Source organism: Hyperolius riggenbachi, chromosome 2, assembly GCF_040937935.1.
Source record: "Hyperolius riggenbachi isolate aHypRig1 chromosome 2, aHypRig1.pri, whole genome shotgun sequence".
Classification (NCBI taxonomy): Eukaryota; Metazoa; Chordata; class Amphibia; order Anura; family Hyperoliidae; genus Hyperolius; species Hyperolius riggenbachi.
Window position 1 is genome coordinate 151,354,429 of NC_090647.1, and position 22,983 is coordinate 151,377,411.

The 22,983-nt window shown below is 44.8% G+C and overlaps 1 protein-coding gene and 1 long non-coding RNA gene across 5 annotated transcripts in view; one reads left to right on the forward strand and one right to left on the reverse strand.

Annotated features, from left to right (window-relative positions):
- Positions 1 to 22,983, reverse strand: part of CACNB3 (calcium voltage-gated channel auxiliary subunit beta 3) — a 292,862-nt gene that overhangs the window by 48,946 nt on the left and 220,933 nt on the right. The gene's annotated exons all lie outside the window — the stretch shown is intronic.
- LOC137544132 (uncharacterized) lies at positions 18,817 to 19,628 on the forward strand. The gene is made up of 2 exons (XR_011025731.1): positions 18,817 to 18,902; positions 19,105 to 19,628. It is a non-coding gene; the product is annotated as an uncharacterized lncRNA (long non-coding RNA).

Genomic DNA, 22,983 nt, shown 5'->3' on the forward strand with positions numbered 1-22,983 from the left:
TGAAATAGTTATAAATAAGCAAATTACAGTGTGACATCGTGATGAGCACAGAAAAGACTTTTTATAGTAACAGCAACTTTTACTAACAATGAAACAATGATGTTATGTGTCTGCAATATGAACTCATTAGTTGTGATAGTAACTGACGCTAAAGCTCATGTCTTCCAGTTTGCTTAGACAAGTCTTTGGTAAATAAAAAAAAAATCCTAAACCAAAGGCTATATATAAAAAGCCCACTGTCCATTATATAGTGTCATATGAGTTTTGCTCATATGTTGTATCTTCAGCAAGATATAAGCACAAAGCTTGCATGGGGTAAACCAGCAATTTCCCAGGGCACCAAACTCCTTAGAGGCTCCTAGATCATGGACTGTGGGTCACAGCAACCCTACAGTCAGTAGCAGTGTAGTACTACAATGTAAGGTGCCCCACATACATTTTTGCCCATGGTCCCTTCTTGCCTAAAAATCACAGGTCAAGTTATCCTGAAAGGGCTACACAACTCGGAGTGGTTGGATTTTCCTGCATCAAATGGTCAATGGCAGCCACTCCTAGAGGTTATCATCAGAACCACAGGGGCTGCTTCAATGCAAAATAACATTCTGAACCAAGCTAATGATTTGGTCTCTTGAACAAATAATCTGTATATGGATGGTTGAGGCTTCACTACCCCCATATGTAAGAATGGAAACCTACAGGAACTGACAGACCTGGACTTCACTGGATTCTGGAAAAGGCTGATTGTTGTGGACTGATCAACATTTCAATCATTCAAATTTAACCTAAATTACCCTCTTGATTCCCTATATAGCTATTTTCAAATTTTGTGTGCATTTGCATCCTGATACAAGTAGTTAATCCCCAATAGATTCTCCCCTGCAATGAGGTTTGAACAAGGTATGTGGCCTTATTACAGCATGCAGCTTTTTATAATATTTTGTGTACGTACGCTTACTCCAGGCCTAGACTCTGGGGAGTGGGAGGAAGCCAACATGTCCCCCAGGCTGGTCTCCCTGTGATGTCCCCCAGACTGGTCTCCCTGTGATGTCCCCCAGACTGGTCTCCCTGTGATGTCCCCCAGGCTGGTCTCCCTGTGATGTCCCCCAGACTGGTCTCCCTGTGATGTCCCCCAGACTGTTCTCCCTGTGATGTCCCCCAGGCTGGTCTCCCTGTGATGTCCCCCAGGCTGGTCTCCCTGTGATGTCCCCCAGGCTGGTCTCCCTGTGATGTCCCCCAGGCTGGTCTCCCTGTGATGTCCCCCAGGCTGGTCTCCCTGTGATGTCCCCCAGGCTGGTCTCCCTGTGATGCCCCCCAGACTGTTCTCCCTGTGATGTCCCCCAGACTGTTCTCCCTGTGATGTCCCCTGTGATGTCTCCCTGTGATGTCCCCCAGACTGTTCTCCCTGTGATGTCCCCAAGACATGTCTCCCTGTGATGTCCCCCAGACTGTTCTCCCTGTGATGTCCCCTGTGATGTCTCCCTGTGATGTCCCCCAGACTGTTCTCCCTGTGATGTCCCCCAGACTGTTCTCCCTGTGATGTCCCCCAGGCTGGTCTCCCTGTGATGTCCCCCAGACTGTTCTCCCTGTGATGTCCCCCAGACAAGTCTCCCTGTGATGTCCCCCAGACTGTTCTCCCTGTGATGTCCCCCAGGCTGGTCTCCCTGTGATGTCCCCCAGGTTGGTCTCCCTGTGATGGCCCCCAGACTGTTCTCCCTGTGATGTCCCCCAGACATGTCTCCCTGTGATGTCCCCCAGACTGTTCTCCCTGTGATGTCCCCCAGACTGTTCTCCCTGTGATGTCCCCCAGACTGTTCTCCCTGTGATGTCCCCCAGACTGTTCTCCCTGTGATGTCTCCCTGTGATGTCCCCCAGACTGTTCTCCCTGTGATGTCCCCCAGACTGGTCTCCCTGTGATGTCCCCCAGACTGGTCTCCCTGTGATGTCCCCCAGACTGGTCTTCCTGTGATGTCCCCCAGACTGGTCTCCCTGTGATGTCTCCCTGTGATGTCTCCCTGTGATGTCCCCCAGACTGTTCTCCCTGTGATGTCCCCCAGACTGTTCTCCCTGTGATGTCCCCCAGACTGTTCTCCCTGTGATGTCCCCCAGACTGTTCTCCCTGTGATGTCCCCCAGACTGGTCTCCCTGTGATGTCCCCCAGACTGGTCTCCCTGTGATGTCTCCCTGTGATGTCCCCCAGACTGGTCTCCCTGTGATGTCTCCCTGTGATGTCCCCCAGACTGTTCTCCCTGTGATGCCCCCCAGACTAGTCTCCCTGTGATGTCCCCCAGACTGTTCTCCCTGTGATGTCCCCCAGACTGGTCTCACTGTGATGTCCCCCAGACTGGTCTCCCTGTGATGTCCCGAGGGGCTGGTCTCCCTGTGATGTCCCCCAGGCTGGTCTCCCTGTGATGTCCCCCAGACTAGTCTCCCTGTGATGTCCCCCAGACTGGTCTTCCTGTGATGTCCCCCAGACTAGTCTCCCTGTTAGGTCTCCCAGACTGGTGTCCCTGTGTGTCAGGAACAGGATGACTCTGATGTATATGCTCCACCAGGCATATATGGCTCTGATGTGGCACATCACATTTCCAAATGTCTGGGACACCAGTTACTGTACTTTAGCTGCTCAAATTCAGTTAAAACTGCCCTATTTTACTCTAGCTTACTGGAAGCAAATGATAGACTTTGAATAATGAATTGGGTTGCCTTGTCACATTGAACCCTTTGCTGTGTTTCCTTAATATAACAGGCAATGCTCCCACAGCCAGTTACCTTAAACATTAATTTTAGAAAGCTTTTTTGTGCTATAAAAGGCAGTGGTGGTTAAATAGTTATCTAACTTCCTATCCCTATTTTCAGATTAGACCAATGTTGGCAACCACACTAAATTATTATATAAAGATACATTTATTTCAGCCTATGTAACTCTTTGTTACAAAAGTTGCAAACTACTAAAATATGCAGATCTGAGTCATGAAGTAGCAACCAATATAGAAATAGCAAAGAACTCTTACATTATATTGGACATTCTTACTATTGTGGTTAATGAAGCCACCACATCTCCCCCTTAGCTTCCACCTCAGCTGTAGCTAACCTTAAATGTAACCAAACTACAAAAAAAAAAAAAATTAGGTCATACTGAGCACAAGCATTAAACTGTCACAATGTATCTGGACTGCAGGAAAACCTGAGCAGACAGTTTATAATTAAAATAGCAATCCAGGCAAAAATGTAATGACTGTTACATCACTACAGGAAATCATTCAGCAGCAGAACAGAAGGTGGAGTGAGGGCAGAGACACACTGCAGATCGCTTTTCAATCCGTTTTCCTTTTTAAAAACACACTCCCATTGACTTACATTAAAATTGTGGTAAAATTGCATCCTACTACTATCTAAACTCACTGTGTCCAACCTCATCTCTAAGTCTCATCCCACTACATCCCCTTTTGACCCCATTTTCTCTCAACTTATTACTCACCTATTCTTTACTATTACTTCGGCCTTAACAACCTTTCTCTCTCCTTCCACACTCAAGCAAGTCCTCATCGCACCTATACTTAATAAACCTTCTCTTGACCCCTCTTCCCTGCTCAACTACCATCCTATCTCTCCTCCCCTTTTCTTCCAAACTACTCAAACTACTTGAGTGCCACCTTTACTCAAACCTAGCCCATCACATCACTACTAATTCTCTCTTCAATGATCTACAATCTGGATTCCACATCAAAATTGGAATTGCATGTACTGTAAAAGATCCCTGACAGTAATTAATGTTTGTAACCAACCTATATGATGGTGTTATGCAGTTTGAGAAGTAAACAATAATTTAAAAATATAAAAGCTGACAATCCAATATTTTAACCTCTTGAACAAAACCAATGCAAATACCTTATCACCATGTACGCATGGGAGACATTTGAAAGCACTTAATTCCACAAATTTAGGAATGTACTGTGATTTCTGCCCTATAGCGTTAAAAACATGACTGCATCAATTATGTAATGTTTGGTGGTACTTTTGCCATGGATCCATCTCTGGCATGCCACGGTCCAGGTGTTAGGCCCCTTTAAATAATTTTGACATCACTTTTGTGGCCAGAAACAGTCCCTATAAGTTTTTAAAAATTCGCCTGCCCGTTGCAGTCTGTGGCGGTTCGCAAACTTTTGCAGTAAATTCGTGTTCACGAACTGAAAATGTAATGTTCTTTACATCCCTACCCCCATAGGGTCAGAGCCTATGAAGGGTGAACAATTACTATCAGAGTGCAGGAATTAGCTAAGCCCCCTTTGCTAATTGTCTATGTATATATACGTGGCTCCATGATTAAAGACCCCCGCAGTCTGAAATGGTGGAACTTGTGACTGTCTGCCACTCATGTGTTAATAAAGAACATGCCGCTTTACAACAGGGAATGAGAACATCTTGTTTGTACATCACTATAGGTGTCCCCGTGGTGTTGTTTAGAGATCATTTTGTGCAGATCATTGAATGAGTGGGATATAATTTGGCACCTTCCCCTCATTTCCCTCTAGCAGAAATCTGATTTAGAATTGATCAAACTTCTAGCATTGTACTGCTTGATGTAGAACAACACTGTGTGGCAGTGAATCTCCCACCAACTCCCCCGCAATAACCTGATGAAGATTGTCCACTGCAACCACCCTGAGCAACCTTACAATTAAATAACACTCCGAAATTGATTAAGAGTTATTCGATTTGGTAATTTGTGGTAATAGATAACAAATTTCAAAATTATGAAATGCAAAAAAAAAAAATCGACATGTATGTCCACCTTAATCGTCCCCCACAACATTAAAAGGCATTGCTATGTAGAGATGGCCCGAACCTCCGATTTTCGATTCACGAACTTCCGCCAAGAGCTCGGTTAGCGCGAACTTCCGCGAACCGCAATAGACTTCAATGAGGAGGCGAACTTTGAAAAATAGAAACATTTATGCTGGACACAAAAGTGATGGAAAATATGTTTCAAGGGGTCTAACACCTGGAGGGGGGCATGGATGAGTGGGATAGATGCCAAAAGTCCCGGGGGAAAAATCTGGATTTGATGCAAAGCAGCGTTTTAAGTGCAGAAATCACATTGAATGCTAAATTGCAGGCCTAAAGTGCTTTAAAACATCTTGCATGTGTATACATCAATCAGGGAGTGTAATTAGAGTACTGCTTCACATTGACACACCAAACTCACTGTGTAACGCACCGCAAACAGCTGATTGCGTAGTGACGGCCGTGCTGGACTGGTGCACACCATGGCGAGATTGTGATGTCAGGTAATGTCTGACTGCCTTGTCAACTTTCAATGGTTCTTTCTTTACCATTGTTAAGGCTTACATCTATTTTTTTAAATACTTGTACTGCTTGCTGTTCAGTACCTGCAACAAGATTCTTTTAGGCCTCTTGCACACTGCAAGTGATTCCGATTCAGATTCCGCTTTTTAATCAGTTTTTACATCCGATTCAGATTCCGATTTGCAGTGCACACTGCAAATCGGAATCGGAATCGGATGTAAAAACTGATTAAAAAGCGGAATCTGAATCGGAATCACTTGCAGTGTGCAAGAGGCCTTATGGAGGGCAAGTCCGCCATTGTGAGTGACCACTGGTAATGGTCGGGGAATCCTGGTTCAATTCTGGTCCAGAGTGGGAGCCTAAGAAATGGCTACCATCACCACACATCCAAGGAAGGCAGCAGGCACACTGTGGGCAAAGGAGCAGGAACAGCTACCACACATCCAAGGAAGGCAGCAGGCATGGCATGCACGTCCCGAGGTAGTGACAAAAAGGAGGACTTTCGAGGCCCTGCTGTAGAACACTGATAGACTGTACTACCTGTAATGAGAATCTGTTATGGAGGGCAAGTCTGCCATCCATTCAAGTGAAAGGCATGCACTGACTGCCAGGTATAATACAATGTGCAGTCACACAGGTGCAGTTAACAGGTATGCACGGAGTGGTATATCACACTGCGTGTGCTCACGTAGGTGGGTGGGTGCACTGAAGTGAACAACAGGTAGGTATATGCAGTGGGTATTACAATGTGCAACTGTCACACACAGACAGGTACCGGACAGGCACAGTGACACTGCGTGCACTCACGTAGGTGGGTGGGTGCACAGTGAACAACAGGTAGGTATATGCAGTAATGGGTATTACAATGTGCACCTGTCACACACAGACAGGTAGCGGACAGGCACAGTGACACTGCGTGCGCTAGGCTCACGTAGGTGGGTGGGTGCACTGTGAGCAACAGGTAGGTAGGTATATGCAGTAATAGGTATTACAGTGTTCACCTGTCACACACAGACAGGTAGCAGACAGGCACAGTGACACTGCGTGCGCTCACGTAGGTGGGTGGGTGCACAGTGAACAACAGGTAGGTATATGCAGTGATGGGTAATGTGCACCTGTCACACACACAGGTAGTCACTGAATGTGCTGGGCCTGGCAGTGGCACACACAGGATGAATTATCAAGGCTGTCTATGCAACACAAGTGTCAGTGGGACACAGAAAAAAAAATAGATCACAAGAACAAGATTAGCTCTCAAAAGAGCTGTCGTGGGGTGTTATTTTAGCAATAAGAATCAGCAAGGAGCAAGCTAAGTAGCCTACAAGAGCCTAACTAATCTTTCCCTATGAGAGAGTCTGCAGTAGCTGTCCCTTCTATATTTACTGCAGGCACACGAGTGAGTAAAATAGCCGGTGATGCCTGCCTTTTATAAGGGGGGTGGGGCTCCAGGAGGGAGTGTAGCCTGATTGGCTACAATGTGCCTGCTGACTGTGATGTAGAGGGTCAAAGTTGACCCTAATGGTGCACTATAGGGGCGAATCGAACTTCCGGTAAAGTTTGCGGCTCTTTGCGATCGCGCACCCCCGGAATTGCGACTGGAACCGTTCGCCGGCGAACCGTTCGGGCCATCTCTATTGCTATGTCCATGTGGTTTGTCTTGTAATTGTGTTTCTCACGTGGCAATAGAGAAAAGGAGCCGCATGAAGTGGCTAGCATACCTGATGGATGTGATCCTCAAATCACTACAGTATAAAATTAACCTTATTCAAATATACTAAACAACGAAGAAAAACTCTTCAAACAAACGTCCTAACATCTCAGAGTGAGTGTTTATGTAATGAAAATAAAGTAGTTTGCCTTTAAGAAAACAGTGCCGTTACAACAGTTTCTGTCATTTACCAGCTGTGCTGTAAGGCCTTCAGCAAAACATCTGGTTCAGGTGACACTATACTCAAGAGCACCTTTCACACTTCATATCCCGCCTGTTGTCTTGTTTCTGCTGTTTATGGGAAGTTATGTTTCAAGCTGTTGTTTAGCATAATATGAAGAGCTCATTATAGTACATGTGGATAGTGACATGACAGAATGAGACATATTAACTCATTAACTCATGGGGCAGCACGGTGGCGTAGTGGTTAGCTCTCTCGCCTTGCAGCGCTGGGTCCCTGGTTCGAATCCCAGCCAGGGCACTATCTGTAAAGAGTTTGTATGTTCTCTCCATGTCTGCGTGGGTTTCCTCTGGGCACTCCGGTTTCCTCCCACATTCCAAAAACATACGGATAAGTTAATTGGCTGCCCTTAAAAAAAAATTGGCCCTAGACTACAGTACTTACACTACATAATATAGACATATGGCAATGGTAGGGATTAGATTGTGAGCTCCTTTGAGGGACAGTTAGTGACAAGATATATATATATATATACACTGTACAGCGCTGCGTAATATGTCGGCGCTATATAAATACTAAATAATAATAATAATAATTAACAACAATCAGATATGCAGTGACGTAGCTAAGGAGCTGTGAGCCCCGAAGCAAGTTTTACAATGGGGCCCCCCAAGTACTCTATACATAACAATTGATACGGCGCACCAAAACCTGCCAATGGCAACCACAGTGTCTGAGGTGCAAGAAGGGGATGGGGAACAGTTTGTTAATGATTACCACTATTCACAGTATCTATAGAAGTGATTATTATGAGCACAGGACTAATAGAGAGCTAATACTGTAGTTGAGGGAGGGCCCCTCTGGCCCAAGGGCCCCGATGCGGTTGCAACCTCTGCACCCCCTATTGCCACTCCCCTGCACATATGGTATATATGACAGTATCCAAACTAGGTGCTAAGAAATTAGAGTTCAGCTACGGACAAAATACCGAATTTTAGCTTTGGATAGAGTGGAAATGGGTAGCAACTTGGGAGACTTTCCCTCAGTTCCTGCCCTGTCAGAAACTAATAAAACATCTTTGTAGCGTGGGGTGGAGCTACAACTCACATCAATGCCTCGATTCATAAAGCATTACCGCATGCGGTAATGCTGAAAACAGCAGACTTTACCGACCGCTTAGCAAAATGTCAATTCATAAAGGCTGTTACCGCATGAAAAGCGGACATTACCGACCAGGGAGATAAATTACCGACTTGGCTGCAGTTACCGACAACACATGTCAGTAAATTGTCAGCAAATGTCAATTCATAAAGCCTTCAACAAGCGGTAAGCCTGGCGGTAGTTACCGACACCTCTGGTGAGGTCTTAACAAGTTACTGACAGCTCTGACAGCTCTGATTAATGCAAAGTGCAGAGAGCCGAAGTCTGTTTGATTCATCTGTGGAGAGAGCCAGAGAGCCCTCTGTGTGAATCATTTCAGCAGGCAGGGAAAGACTGCGTGACTCATCTGTCTGAGTCATCAGTGGAAAGAGCCGTCTGTGTGAATAATTTCTGCAGGCAGGGAAAGACTGTGTGACTCATCTGTCTGAGTCATCAGTGGGAGAGCCAGAGAGAGGCGTCTGTGTGATTCATTTCTGCAGGGCAAAGAGGGAATCGGGACACTGCTCTACTCTACCGCTCAATGGGCTGCGGTAATTTACCGACCTCCAAGGGCAGCTGGGGAAATCTTTATGAATTAGCACACAGACCGGGAAAATACCGAGTGCGGTATTTTCCCGTCAAGATTTTTTTTATCGCACTGCTGTTTATGAATCGAGGCCCAAGTGTTTACAGCCATCCTTTATTTCCTGGCCACCGGACCACAAGATTCAGACTAGTCGAGAAAGCAGACATAACACACAGAAAAGAGCCCTAGGTTCTGCTACAAGGATATGTCATAGGAGAATATAAAATAAAATAAAAACTAAGTAAGCCCATATTTTTTCCTTTTTTTTAAATAATGGAATGAGCACTCCCTGCCATGATAATTTGCTGAATCAGAATTATGAGAGCGCTGTACTGTCTTGACTGACATCTTGAGCAGATCGATGGGTGGATAAACCTGATCCTCACTCCTACTAACCTAAAGCTCACAGCTTTGTGAATAGCATCTAAATGTGGCCATACACTCATCGATTTTCTCATTTGATTCCTTGCAGATTTGATGAATCTGCTGGGAATCGATTCCCCAAAATGTCAGATCGATTGATTTTGACAAAAAAATTATCAAAAGTATCAACTGGACAGGATGGAAAATTTAAAAAAATTGGAAGCGGGGTAAGAGCATTGACAGATCGATGGCCTCTAGCTTTGCACTACATTGAACAGTGCAAATCTGCAATAGATTTTCAATAGATTCACTGCTGATATCTACTGGAAATTGATGTGCACTGCAGAGCCGGAACAAGGTCCTCCAGCACCCAAGGCTGAGACGCCAAAGTGCGCCCTTCCATCCCTCCCATCCCATCCGAAACATACTGATTGCTATTAAACTAAGAGGTGCCCCAGGGCCCCCAACACCTTAATCTCTAGTTATCTGGCTTGCAGTCACTGCCATGTATCCCCTTTTCTTATTTCTCTCTGCTTCAAACACAATAAGGGAATGATAGCTGAGTGACTTGTGCGACCCCTCCTACACTGCGCCCTGAGCCTCTCTCACCTCTGCCTTGGCCCAGCCCTGGTGCACTGTAGGGTAGGAGTTGATTCTTTTCAGAAAGGAAGCGATCGTTTTGGAACATTGGGTGGAAATCTATAACACCTCTTTTCCATGGGCAGTTGAACTGTGTGCTCAGCAAGCAGTTGCCAGACAGCAGTGAGCAGTTTTCAGGCAGTAGCAAGCAGTTACCAGGCAGCAGTGAGCAGTTGCGAGGGATTGAGAGGCATTTCACTGCCTATCAACTGCCCTTGGAAAAGAAGTCTCAGTGTATGGCCAGTGTATGGCAGCATAAAAAGCTGATACAAGCTAATACACTGCATATAAACAAAGCAGAGCAGCTTATCTGTATCTGGAAGCTTTTTTCTCTTTGGTGTCTCTTTCAGAGACACAGAAAGCTGGCTTGCAGTACTAGTTCCCCTTCCTTTCCCAGCCTGAGAACCAGATTAATTAGTGGCCTCTGCTCTGACTGCTTACAGCTGAGTCACAGATAAGCAGAAACCCCCAAGTTCAGTGTTTTGTAACTGTTTTCATGCTGGATTGCCAGTTTTAGGGCTCTTTTCCACTATGAAATGCGATCGCAATCCGATCGCGATCGCAAACGCGTTTCAATTTCCACCATGCGATTGTGATTGAGCTACTATACTCATTATAGTACAGCTCAATCGCATACAAAACGCGTCAGGACAACGATTGCGCTTTGACCAAAATCGCATCGCAATCGGATCGCACTAATGGAAATTGCTGCTGCAGTTTCCATTAGTTTAATGTACCTTGCGATTTGCGATTAGAATCAAATCGCAAATCGCAGGCTAGTGGAAAAAGGCCCTTAGACAAGACATTAAGACAACACAAGACACAGAATTTTTATACTGCGGTTTTCTCCCGGCGGACTCAAAGCGCTTCAGAGCTGCAGCCACTTAGGACGTGCCCCGCGGGCAACCAGGATCATTAGGGAGCCTTGACCAAAGATTCCGTACTGTTTTACGTACTAGCTTGAGCCGGGATTCGAACCCTGGTCAAGGGCTCAGATCCTACATCAAAGGAAACAGCCTTACCATTAGCATATGTATCTTTTACATTCTATAAATCAGTACTATCTGCTGAAGGATTTTATTTTTGGAAGAAAGGGAGTGCCAATCTAACTTATGGGAGCATGCACAGCAATAAAATCTAAAAAAGATCCCATGCAAAACTAAAATTATATATTTTTTCCCATGGATATGAGCTTTAAAGGGCAACTACAAATTTACCAGTGCCCTGACAAATATTGTCCCAAATGAGACAGTTGCAATGCATTACTGGTGGCATTCCTTTTCCTAGATTCCATGTCTGCAGCATGCCTTGTATTGTAAATACAATTACCTGAGGCTCAAATAGCAGGGGGATCTCGGGTTGGTTTCACTTGTCTGCAGCAGGCGTTGTGGATGTGTAAAAGGCCTGACAGTCAAGATTTCAGAATGCAGTCTGCTGCAAATCTGTGGAATCTAGGAGAGGGGACAACATTGATAATATAATGTAAATACATTATTCAGTCCCCTATTATTAGAATGCACTCGAGCCAGAAAAAAACTTCAAAGGTTCATTGCTTCTATACAGCTATGAGAAAACCCCTTTTGATTTGGTATGGCAAGAATCACCACATCGCAGGAAAAAGGTGCAGAGCCACAAATCCACACAGCCCAAATATCTCCTACATGTGATTTGTGTTAAGTTTAGAGTATAACAGCTCCCTGCTTCACCTGCTTTTGGCATTGTGTGCCTGGACTGTCATATACTTGTTTTACCAACAAACAAGTGGCCATCTGCAAGTTTGTGGACTTTAATCATGTACACATCCGGAGATCTCCTATTTAAAGGAAAACTATCAATACCCAAGCGTTCTAAAATGACAATGCACAAATAATGTCTAAGTAGCTGTGTAAACATTTTCCTACATTTCATGTTAAATATCAGAGGCAAAAGCTTTAATTTACTCTGTGTAAATTTTAGCTACATTTAGAATGTCTCATTTGCAACGGTAAATCTCTGCAGTCTGACATGCTAAGAACAGTGTAATATTGAAGCTGAGTTATATGAAAACAAAATCCTGTCAGGTATCAGTTTTCACACACACAATTACAAATGTTTATGTTGCACATAAGATACATTTCCTCTGCTCTCTGTGAGAGAAAGCTCTGCCTGTCTCTGACTGAGCTCTTTGTACACACAGGTTTAACAGATACACTGTGAGCGAATTCCCCCCTCCACTCATGGCTCACTCTGGCGTCAGTTTACAGCAGACTGCTGTCAGAAAAGTGTGAAAGGAATTAGATAACAGTAACCAAAGAGATAAGGATTCAAATGTATACACCAATACTTAGCAGCACTTCCCAAACATTTCCTATCTCAATTGAAAAAAACATGTTAATCAATAGTGTTCCTTTAACCATTTAAGCCACCTGGACATGATTGTCACGTCCAGGCGGCTGCTATTGCGCTGCTGTGTGCTCCTGCGCACCCGTGTTGCCCCCCCCCCCCCCCCGTTAGCCCGGAGATCAATGAATGGGAACATAGTTCCCATTCATTGATTAAAGTCCCAGATAGAAAGGCAGATGGCTTCTTATCACAAGCCGCCGTCTTTCTAATTAAAAAAAACAGTTTCCGTCCTTATGCTTCCTGGAAGCGAGAGCATTCGCTTCCAGGACTAAAAAAAAATGTTTTTGACTGTGGCCATCTTCTGGCCAAATAGTAAAAGTACATCTACATTTTTAAATAAAATAAGCATACATTATTACATTTAAAATTAACTGTTTACCTACCACACCAAAAATTACCCAAATAACATTGTTAATGAAAACAAATTTTTTTTTTAATATACTTGTGAAGAAGGTATATTACGAACATGTTTTAAATTATAAGCTTGTAAATAGTGATGGGCGCAAAACTGAAAAAATGCACCTTTCCAAATAAAATATTGATGACATACATTGTGATAGGAACAAAATTGGTGTAATAACCGGGACAAATGGGCAAATAAAATTTGTGGGTTTTAATTATGGTAGCATGTATTATTTTAAAGCTATAATGGCTGAAAACTGAGAAATAATGATTTTTTTCCATTTTTTTCTTACTATTCCTGTGAAAATGCATTCAGAAAAAAAATAATTATTAGCAAAATGTACCATCCAAAGAAAGCCTAATTGGTGGCAGAAAAAACAAGATATAGATCAATTAATTGTGATAATTAGTGATAAAGTTATTGGCGAATTAATGGGAGGTGAAAATTTCTCTGATGCATAAGGTGAAAAATCCCTGCGGGCTGAAATGGTTAAGGGCTCCACCTTTCTTTGAACTTTGCCAGGGTTTCACTTAAGGCTTGTAACAGCAACCTCTGGCCAGACCTTAATCATTGAAGCTCTACTAAGGACTGAGAGTTCAGCATTTAGTAAGAGTCTCTGGAGTTACCTGGCAACCTCTTATTTATCAGCTGATGATTTTTGTCTACTGAAGAATGTGAAGCTTTAGTATCTCTTTCCTGCAGTCTAGAGCTCCTAGTGCTTAGTACAGTGATGGCTAACCTTGGCACTCCAGCTGTGACAAAACTACAAATCTCATCATGCCTCTGCCTCACCAAGTTATGCTTAGAGAGTATTGTAATGCCTCACCACAGCTGGAGTGCCAAGGTTAGCCATCACTAGCTTAGTAGGTCCACCAGTCTATATGTTAATAGACTGGAACCAGCTCCCCTGTCTCCAGCTTGCTTGAATGTGTGGGGGTGTTGCTTTGTTATTTGATTTGTGCATTTGCTGATAGAGAGCTGCATCCTTATTTAACAAAAGTACATCCAACGGCCAAAAATACTGCCAAGAAGCTGTCCTGGTAGGTACTTCATGGTGCCACCTGTGACAGTACAGTTTTCTTTTTTACTTTAGTTACTTTAATGTAAAATTGTATTTAAAGAAACACAGACATCTGCAGTGACCAGCGAAAGTGCGCTGGCAATATACGGTACTTTGTGTACCTTCGGTGAGGTCACACATAAGATAATGACCACTGACTTTTCCCCTCTACAGAGAACATTCATAAGTCTTGCAGAAGAAGTCAATAGAGAAGTGTGATCTTGGTGTTCTGCCATATTCAGGAATCTTTCAAAATAGATGGGATTCTTAAAATTGTAGCTGCTGTTATTTGCAGTAAAGGATTTCACTCGATTAAAAAAGGACAAGAAATACAAATCTATTTCACTAATACTGATAAAAGAGAACATACATTTAAACACTAAGCTGTGCTACAGTTCACACTGTCAGCTGCCATATTTTTTCCTTTTAAACAATACCAGTTGCCAGGTTGTTTTGCTGATCTTTCTGATCAGTAGGGTCTAAGTCACACACCTGAAACAAGCATGCAGGTAATGTTGTCAGATTTGTCATAGACATCTGATCTGCTTGCTTGTTCAGGGTCTATGGCTTCAAGTGAACCTGAGATGAAAAACATCTCAGGTTCTATACTTACCTGGACCTCTCATAAGCCCATGCATGCAGAACTAAGCACCACTGGGCCAGGCATTTGGGCTCTATTGTGGGGGACAGGAGCTACCCGGGAGACAGCAAGGCACTGAGTTGCCTCAAAGGGGCTTAAGGAAGCCCCAGGTAAGTATAGAACCTGGGATTAGTGATGGGCGAACACCTGGATGTTCGGGTTCGGGAAAGTTCGCCGAACATGGCCGAGATGTTCGGCATGTTCGGGCCGAACCCCGAACTTCCCGAACATCCCTATTTTGGGGGCCCTATGGGGTCGCAGGCATAAGGGGGGAGCATGCCCCGATCGCGGGGGGGGTCGGAAATTCCCCCCACCCCCTCCGCTAGCGCTCCCCCCTCTGCCCGCTTCCCCATTCAAAAGTTTCAAGAAGTACCTGTATAGCGGATGGCCTGGCAGTGGCACTGTGGAGTGAGGAGGAGGAGGAGTCCGGAGAGTGACGAGTTGAGGGAGGCCGGGCAGCGGGCGTGAGGTCAGAGAAAGGGCGGAACTCGCCCTTTCTCTGACCTCACGCCCGCTGCCCGGCCTCCCTCAACTCGTCACTCTCCGGACTCCTCCTCCTCCTCACTCCACAGTGCCACTGCCAGGCCATCCGCTATACAGGTACTTCTTGAAACTTTTGAATGGGGAAGCGGGCAGAGGGGGGAGCGCTAGCGGAGGGGGTGGGGGGAATTTCCGACCCCCCCCGCGATCGGGGCATGCTCCCCCCTTATGCCTGCGACCCCATAGGGGGGCCGTATTGCGGCCTGTTCGGCCGAACAGGGCCCTGTTCGCCCGAACAGGGGCCCTGTTCGGCCCTGTTCGGGGGCATACAGAAGTTCGGGGCGACCCGAACTTAAAAGGCCGAACACCATGAGGTGTTCGGCCGAACTCGAACATCACCCGAACAGGGTGATGTTCTGCAGAACCCGAACAGTGGCGAACACTGTTCGCCCAACACTACCTGGGATGTCTTTCATCTCAGGTTCACTTTAAAGTATTAGAGGCAGTTGATCAGCAGGAAGGCCAGGTCTTCCCCTCAGGTTCCCTTTAAAGTGCACTGGTTTCCAAATTCAGTGACTTAAAGTAAACCTGTGAAAACATTACACAGCTGTAACAGGTGGTTTCAGTGCCATTTGTCAGTGCTGACACTGTCCTTTTGTCTTATAAGAAAGCAATTACACTTCCTCTTGAATTGTAAATTATCCCCTTCTCTTCTTCACACATGAAGTTGCTCCCAGCCATCACTGGTGCTGGTCACTGTCATGTGAGAATGGTGACAGCATTACTGGGCACTAGTTTTAGTTAAAGGGAACCTGAATGTCAGATGAATATGGAGGCTGCCCTCTTCTTTCCCTTATAAACAAACAATGCCAATTGCCTGGCTGTCATGCTGAGAGAGCTCTTGGCGTTAGCTGTTCTTGAGTCACACACTTGAAACAAACATGCAGACAGTGGAATTAGACCAGAGTCGAAGCATCTTATCTGCACACTCATTCAGGATCTGTAACTAAAGTATTACAGGCAGAGCATCAGTCAGGTAACTGGCATTGGTTTTTTAGAGAGGGATGATGGAATCTTCCATATTCCTCTTAGAGCTAAACTTGTACTTTTTACCACCCAAGGCCATTATCACCAGCCACTACCTGACAATCAGCAAACCCCTACCACATACGCACACGTTTATTGATCCCAGTTATCAATGTATTTAAAGATGCTTATTAATGATACGATTTTGCTGAACAACCAACCTTCCGATTGAACTGGACAGTGCTGATGGTGCCAAGCCAATCTACTACAAATTTCCAATTTGCCAATCATTTTATCAATTTGCTTTGTGGACCAATTACATCTGAAATGATCGGAATGGTTAAAATTTTTATTCCATTTATGGGCCAAATATATGCTTTCTGCTCTGATAGGTTGGAGCTGGTTGGAGGGCAGAGGTGGACTGTGATGATGAGTGACAGCTCAGGTCACAGACCATAAACTGCTCACATTTTCTGTCCCTTCATCCCAGACACTTGCTCGACTGCTGCAGTTCACGTTTGGCAGCTAACCTGCATGAGTGTGCCAGCTCGCCCCTTGCTTTCAGGTGCCCTAGGCCATGGCCTTAGCGGCATACAGACAGGATTCCTGTCACTTTCACGTTCCATTTAACCTAGAACAGCTTCCTCTTGAGAAAAATGAAAGTAACCTAGCCACAACCCAATCTGTGGGGAGTATTTGTCGCCCTTAAAAACCAGACAGATTTCTGTTTTCATTTGCAAATCAGCCCTGCGCAAATAACAGCTGAAAGCTAGACAGCCATTCTCACTTACACTGCAGGAAAGACTGTACTGGCGATTTAAAAAAAATTACAGACCACAGGTAATTAAACAAATATTAGGCAAGTCTGTGTTTTCACCCATTTTACCTGTTAAAGCACTGAAGCTTGTATTAGGCATGTTTTTGACACAGGTGTGCTGTACCATGCTAAGAAACTATTCACGTAACAGGTTCCATAGTGTTTTGTACACGTTCTTTAACCTCCTTAGCGGTAACCCCGTGTGTGACACGGGGTAAGCCGCCGGAGGGTGCCGCTCAGGCCCTGCTGGGCCGATTTACATAATTTTTTTTTTGCTGGACGCAGCTAGCACTTTGCTAGCTGCGCCAGCACACTGATCGCCGCCGGCCCGCGCCCGATCGACGCTATTCGTTGCGGCGCGCGGGCCCCCCCCAGACCCCGTGCGCTGCCTGGCCAATCAGTGCCAGGCAGCGCTGAGGGGTGGATCGGGACTCCCAATGACGTCATCCCGCCCTGTCGCCATGGCGACGGGGGAAGCCCTCCAGGAAATCCCGTTCTTTGAACGGGATTTCCTGATCGGAGATCGCCGAAGGCGATCGAAGCGGGCGGGGGGATGCCGCTGAGCAGCGGCTATCATGAGCCCTGGGCTCGCTACATGATTTAAAAAAAAAAAAAAACTGTTGCGCTGCCCCCTGGCGGAATTTTTCATACCGCCAGGGGGGTTAAAGGGAACCAGAGAGGAACGAGGGGTGAAAAAAGGCAAAGATTTTATACATACCTGGGGCTTCTTCCAGCCCCATAAGCCTGAATCGCTCCCACGCCGCCGTCCTCAGCTTCCTGGATCCGCCGGTACCGGGCCCGTCACTTCCGGCGGACGCGGCCAATTGTCCGCATCACAGGGGCTCCCTCCATACATGTACACATGCGGCTGCGCAGTAAGCAGCCACATGCGTATCTGTATGGGGAGAGCACCCTGTGATGCGGAGAATTGGCCGCGTCCGCCGGCCGACTTGCCGACTCGCGGCAATGACGGGACCCGGTGGCGGCGGATCCAGGCAGCGGAGGACGGCGGCGTGGGAGCGATCCGTGCGTATGGGGCTGGAGGAAGCCCCAGGTATGTATAGTTCATCCTCTCTGGTTCCCTTTAAGATATCTCCAGTAAAAATGATGAATGTATATCTTAGCTCCCAGCACTGTGCATTCAATGTTTTTGGTATATAGACAGCAGTAGAAAATGTTCCATTGTGGATGCCACTCCTCCATCCATTCCCAGCTTCCCTCCAGAGGTAATATTCTCTCTAGAGGATTACAGATCTGTCTCACCAGAAACAGAATGGCTGGGAATAATAGACACACACTTTTGCAGCCATTATATTGGAGTGATAAATGAGCTGATGTGAAAATAAACTCATAAAGCAGTTTGGGCATGTCAGCTCCAGAGACCGTTCTGCTGCCTGACAAGTCTCTGCCTTCTGATTTGTTGCCGTACAAGTCTTGTGCAACCTTTACATACTTGTACCAATCACTTCTTTATAAGTTCCATGTATCTTTACTGTTACATGGCTTGTTAAGTAACCCAGCTAAAGGTTTTCTCCTGGTCTGAAAATAAAACATAAAATACATTCGTCTTACAACATATCTGGCCCTCAGAGCCATCAAATTGGATTCCCCACTTTCCATTATGTTTGGCCCACTCTGGACCACCACGATTTTGGAGGTGAAGCCCTAGATCACCAGGGAAGCCATACAGGGGAGAGAGGGGAAGAGCACTAGACACCAGGGAGCTGTATAGAAAGGGTGGTCACTAGACAGCTGGGAACTGTATAGGGGAGGGAAGAGGCATTAGACACCAGGGAACTGTATAGCAGAGGGCCACTAGACACCAGGGAACTTTATAAGGGAGGAAGGTGGCCAGTAGACATTGAGGTTGGCCCACGACTTGGTCTCAGTGTTACATTTCGTCCCACTTTGTATTATATTTTGACACCCCTGTCTTATAGTCATGAAGCACATCACATTTTGTAACCTGTAACTCCAGGACATGCCACTGAAAATGGCCCCAGGTATTTCTGCACTGATATTAAAGAACTGTAATGGCAGTTTAACCGAAAATACAGCCAAACAAGATTTTTGTAATATGAGAATCAGGACTTCTTTCCTGCTGGGTGGCAGATGCAGTGTGATGAGGTGGTGTCACTCGCATTCTCTTGTGCCTTGACTGGCATCTTGGGTAAAGTTATCATCATCATCATCATCTTTTATTTATAAATTGCCAGCACATGATACAATGCTGCAGATAAACTCACATGCAAAACAAGTACATACTACGGCATTTTTACTGTAACTTTTAAAGTTAGCTAATAAGTGGTATAGTCCTGATTCAACACTTCCTATGGCACAATACTCTATTGCTACTGCTTTATTTTTTTCAGTTATGTGCAAGTCAAAGTGAGGTTTCGAATGGCGGGATGGGGAAGAAGATGATAAGTTGTTTCCAATTTATAAGAAAAGCACTGGTGGGAACCGGGCCTAGGGTATTATCCCAAGAAATGGAAGACTAGGAGCAGAAGATGCCAACCACTAGGAATGTTTTGAGGGATAGGGATGCTTTGAAGAAGCGTTTTGAGTGCCTAAGATGGCAGCGGATTTACCACCTGGTCCTTTCTCCTGGGCCCATCTTCTACAGTACCTTGTACTTATGCCTTATATTCTATGCTCTGTATATGCATTGTACTTACTGTATGTATCTAATGATATATCTGTATGCACTGTACATATCTACTGTACCATCACCGACCCTGTTGTGCCAAAAGCAATTCCGGGTACAACTCGCATTGTACTTGGCGAAATAAATTCTGATTGTGATTCAGACTTCCCCCCTACTCTGTCTGCTCGATGTGAGTGGTCACAAAAAAACAAATCAATAAATTGCAAAGTGAGAAGTTAAAAAATAGAAGCGACATCAAGAAATGTATTGATCTTCGCCATGTAATTTGTTCATTAATGTTATTATTATTGATTTATAAAACGCCGACCTATTCTGTGGCGTTGTAAAAGTAGGAAAATAACAAGGGGTACATAATGATACAGACGACAATGATATACATCAAATATGGACACTGATACAAACTACAGAACTCATGATTACAATGACAGATGTAACATGATGAATAAAATGTACAACAGAGTGCAATGCTATGAAATGAATAACAAATTCCAAGACACAAAAGGGTGTTCATATTGTTTGACCCACAATCAGCCTGCACGTAATCATATTTACTGTTGGGAGACATGAAAAAAAAAACCAGACAGCACCAACTGCCATTATCTATAACCACACCCACTAATACTGTGATAGGCTAAAAGGTTTTTGTATAGATATAAATATGCAGAGAGGGAGTGCTGGTTGCTTGGCAGTTGGAAAAAATTTCCCCAATGCAACAAGGCTCACAGACAGGAAACTGTCAGGATCTAGGTCCTGGCATCACACTGTGAGGGAGTGGGTCACAGTGTGCCTCAGAGGCGCTCAAACCTACTGCTTGACCCACTGAGTTGTGCTCCCATTTTTGCCTGAGGAAGCGGGGTCACGCCCGCAAAACGCGTTGCATTTGTGGAGTTGAATAAATTATTTGTCAATTTTGTTTTTGTAAGAGGGAGTTAAGTCCACTCTAACATCCCCCTCTGCTTTTAAACGTTTTTTAAAACGTTTTACTCTACTCTGGCGCCTCTGTATACCGAGCTTTTGCTGATCTTCTAGTCCACCCTGGGTGGAGGGGTGCATCCCCATCTACTATCTACAGAGAGCGACTTCTTAACCTGAGTGGGGTCAGGTCCTAATGCTCCCCACCTGCATTTAAAGTGGTTGCCTATGGGTAACCCGTGTTTGTGAGTATATACACATAAAATTGTATTGAACTCTTCATTTTACCTGACAATACTGCACCATATTGGGCTCTCGATTCTCATTTTGTTTTTAAGCATGAGGGAGTGGGGGTGGGGATTCACTACAATATCAGCCATACAAACCAGAGATGATATATACAAGAAGAGGGATCGATTTCTTATGGGAAAGGGGGTATCAGCTACTAATTGGGGTGACGTTCAATCCTTGGTTACAGCTCCTCTTTAAGTGCAAAGAATAGTACTATTTCAACAACACGTTTAAGTAGGTCACAGCCGACTTCCTCAGGTTAATAATTCTCAAACAAAATGCGTCAACATGTAAGAACTTCTGTGTCACGCAGAGCCACGATGGTGAGATGCTGCAAACCAGAGACCACTACATGATTCCACATTGCTGCTGTTCAAAGGTCCCCAAACCAGGGGCATAACAATAGACCCTGCAAGGGATGCAGCCACAGGGGGCTGATAACTAAGGGTACAGAGAGAAAATCTCTCTGCTCTCTGCACAGTTATTTTAATGACTGCATCTGCTCAGCCACTGATAAAGAATTACACAAAGTTTTGCAGTCAAAAATTTGTAGACAGTCCCTATTCAGTGTTCAGCAGGCTCTTGTGTACAGCGCCCAGCCCTCAACCTCTCTATCCCTCCCCAAGTGCTGTGTACTGTAGCAATGCTGGAGAAGTCTGCAGAGTCCAGTTCTGCTCCATCAAAGGACGACAGAGTGAGTGTAATAAGAAGCTGAGGCTGGGAGCCCACTGTCTGTTTTCTGTATGCAGTTTCTGTTCACCATGGCCTCAATTCACTAAGCTTTATCAAACACTTTATCAAATGTTTCATAATTTATTTCATGGGTAAAATCTCATTTTGAATTCACTAAGGTGTTATATATTTATCGGATGTTTTATCAATAAAACGTTCAATAAATCTATAACACCTTAGTGAATTCAAAATTAGATTTTACCCATGAGGAAAATTATCAAACGTTTGATAAAGTGTTTGATAAAGCTTAGTGAATTGAGGCCCATGTGTCACCATGAAAACATGCTCACCATGAAAACATGCACGTTCTATCACGGAAGCCAATGTAATTGATAGAGAAAATGCGTGCAGTGCTTCACTGCTATCAGTTTTTATCTGCATGGGGAAAACACATTCAAGTGTGCACTAACCAATTGAATAACATTGGTTCTCAGTTTACCTGTGCAGAAAGCAAGGTGTGGGGGGGGGGGGGGGGGGTGACCCCATCCAAAGTTTTGCAGGGGGGCCTGTGATTTCTGGTTACTCCCCTGCCCTAAACCTTTTCACTGGAATATGTTAGAAGTCACTAGCCACGGTGTAAGGTGGGAATATTCCTTTTTTTTATCTGCGCCATAGTAAATATTCTCTGGCAAACATACCGCATTCAACCTACCTCTTAGATATGCAGTGTTCTACAAACCATTGCTGCCGGTAGTCCTTTCCTGGGACACAGTCTTGGCAAGTTTAGACTGAACAAACGTTAAAGCACTGCAGCAAGATCCTGTATATTTTTTGCAATGAATCACATAAGGCTATGCATTATTCTAAAGCACAGAGAGAGAGGGAGAGAGCTTGCATCCATTATTTAGTGCTGGCATTAAAAAGCGATGCTAAAATTGCTCTGCAGCAGAAAGTAAATGCCTCTTTTTGTATTTCTGCCACATGTAATCCTTGTTCCTGAGCCTGGAATATCATTTTTTTTCCTCAATACTTCTTGGCTGAAAATGAGTTTTAAAGAAATAATCAGACTCATGCTGCCGCTTTGAAAATCAAATCTATTTTCCGTCTGCTTAAGCAGGCTGTTGAGGCTGTCTGGAGTTTTTCTTCGAACCCCTCTGATCTTCAAATTAATGTGATAAATGTGTAGAAAGCGTCGGAGATAAGACAAATTGACGAAGCTTCCAAGATAAATGAAACCGCTCTCTGTTCCATGCCATGTCCTGTGCTGAGCTGTGGAGGCCTAAATTAGGCTTTGTTTTCCCTGCCTATCTGAATAACCTGGACCTGGCAATACGAGGGAACATGTTCTGATTCAGCAGTGCAGATAATTACCTACATACCACAGTCTGCTCAAAGAGACATTACTGCCTATGTTATACAATAGTAAAAAAAAATATGTATATTCAAAGGAGAAAAGGTTACCCCACAATATCTGCATATTATAATCCTGCTAAAATCTGCAATTTAAGATTGGCGTATTGACATTTAAATCCATGCACAATCTGGGCCCTGGATACCTTAAAGGGACCCTGAGCAGTAAATAAAAACAAAACTGGACTTATCTGGGGCTTCCTCCAGTCCCCCATAGCCGGCGAGGTCCTCCGGCATCCTCTTCTCTTTCCTTGTCCTGCTGGTGGCTCCGGTAATTGGCAACTTTGGCTGAAATCAT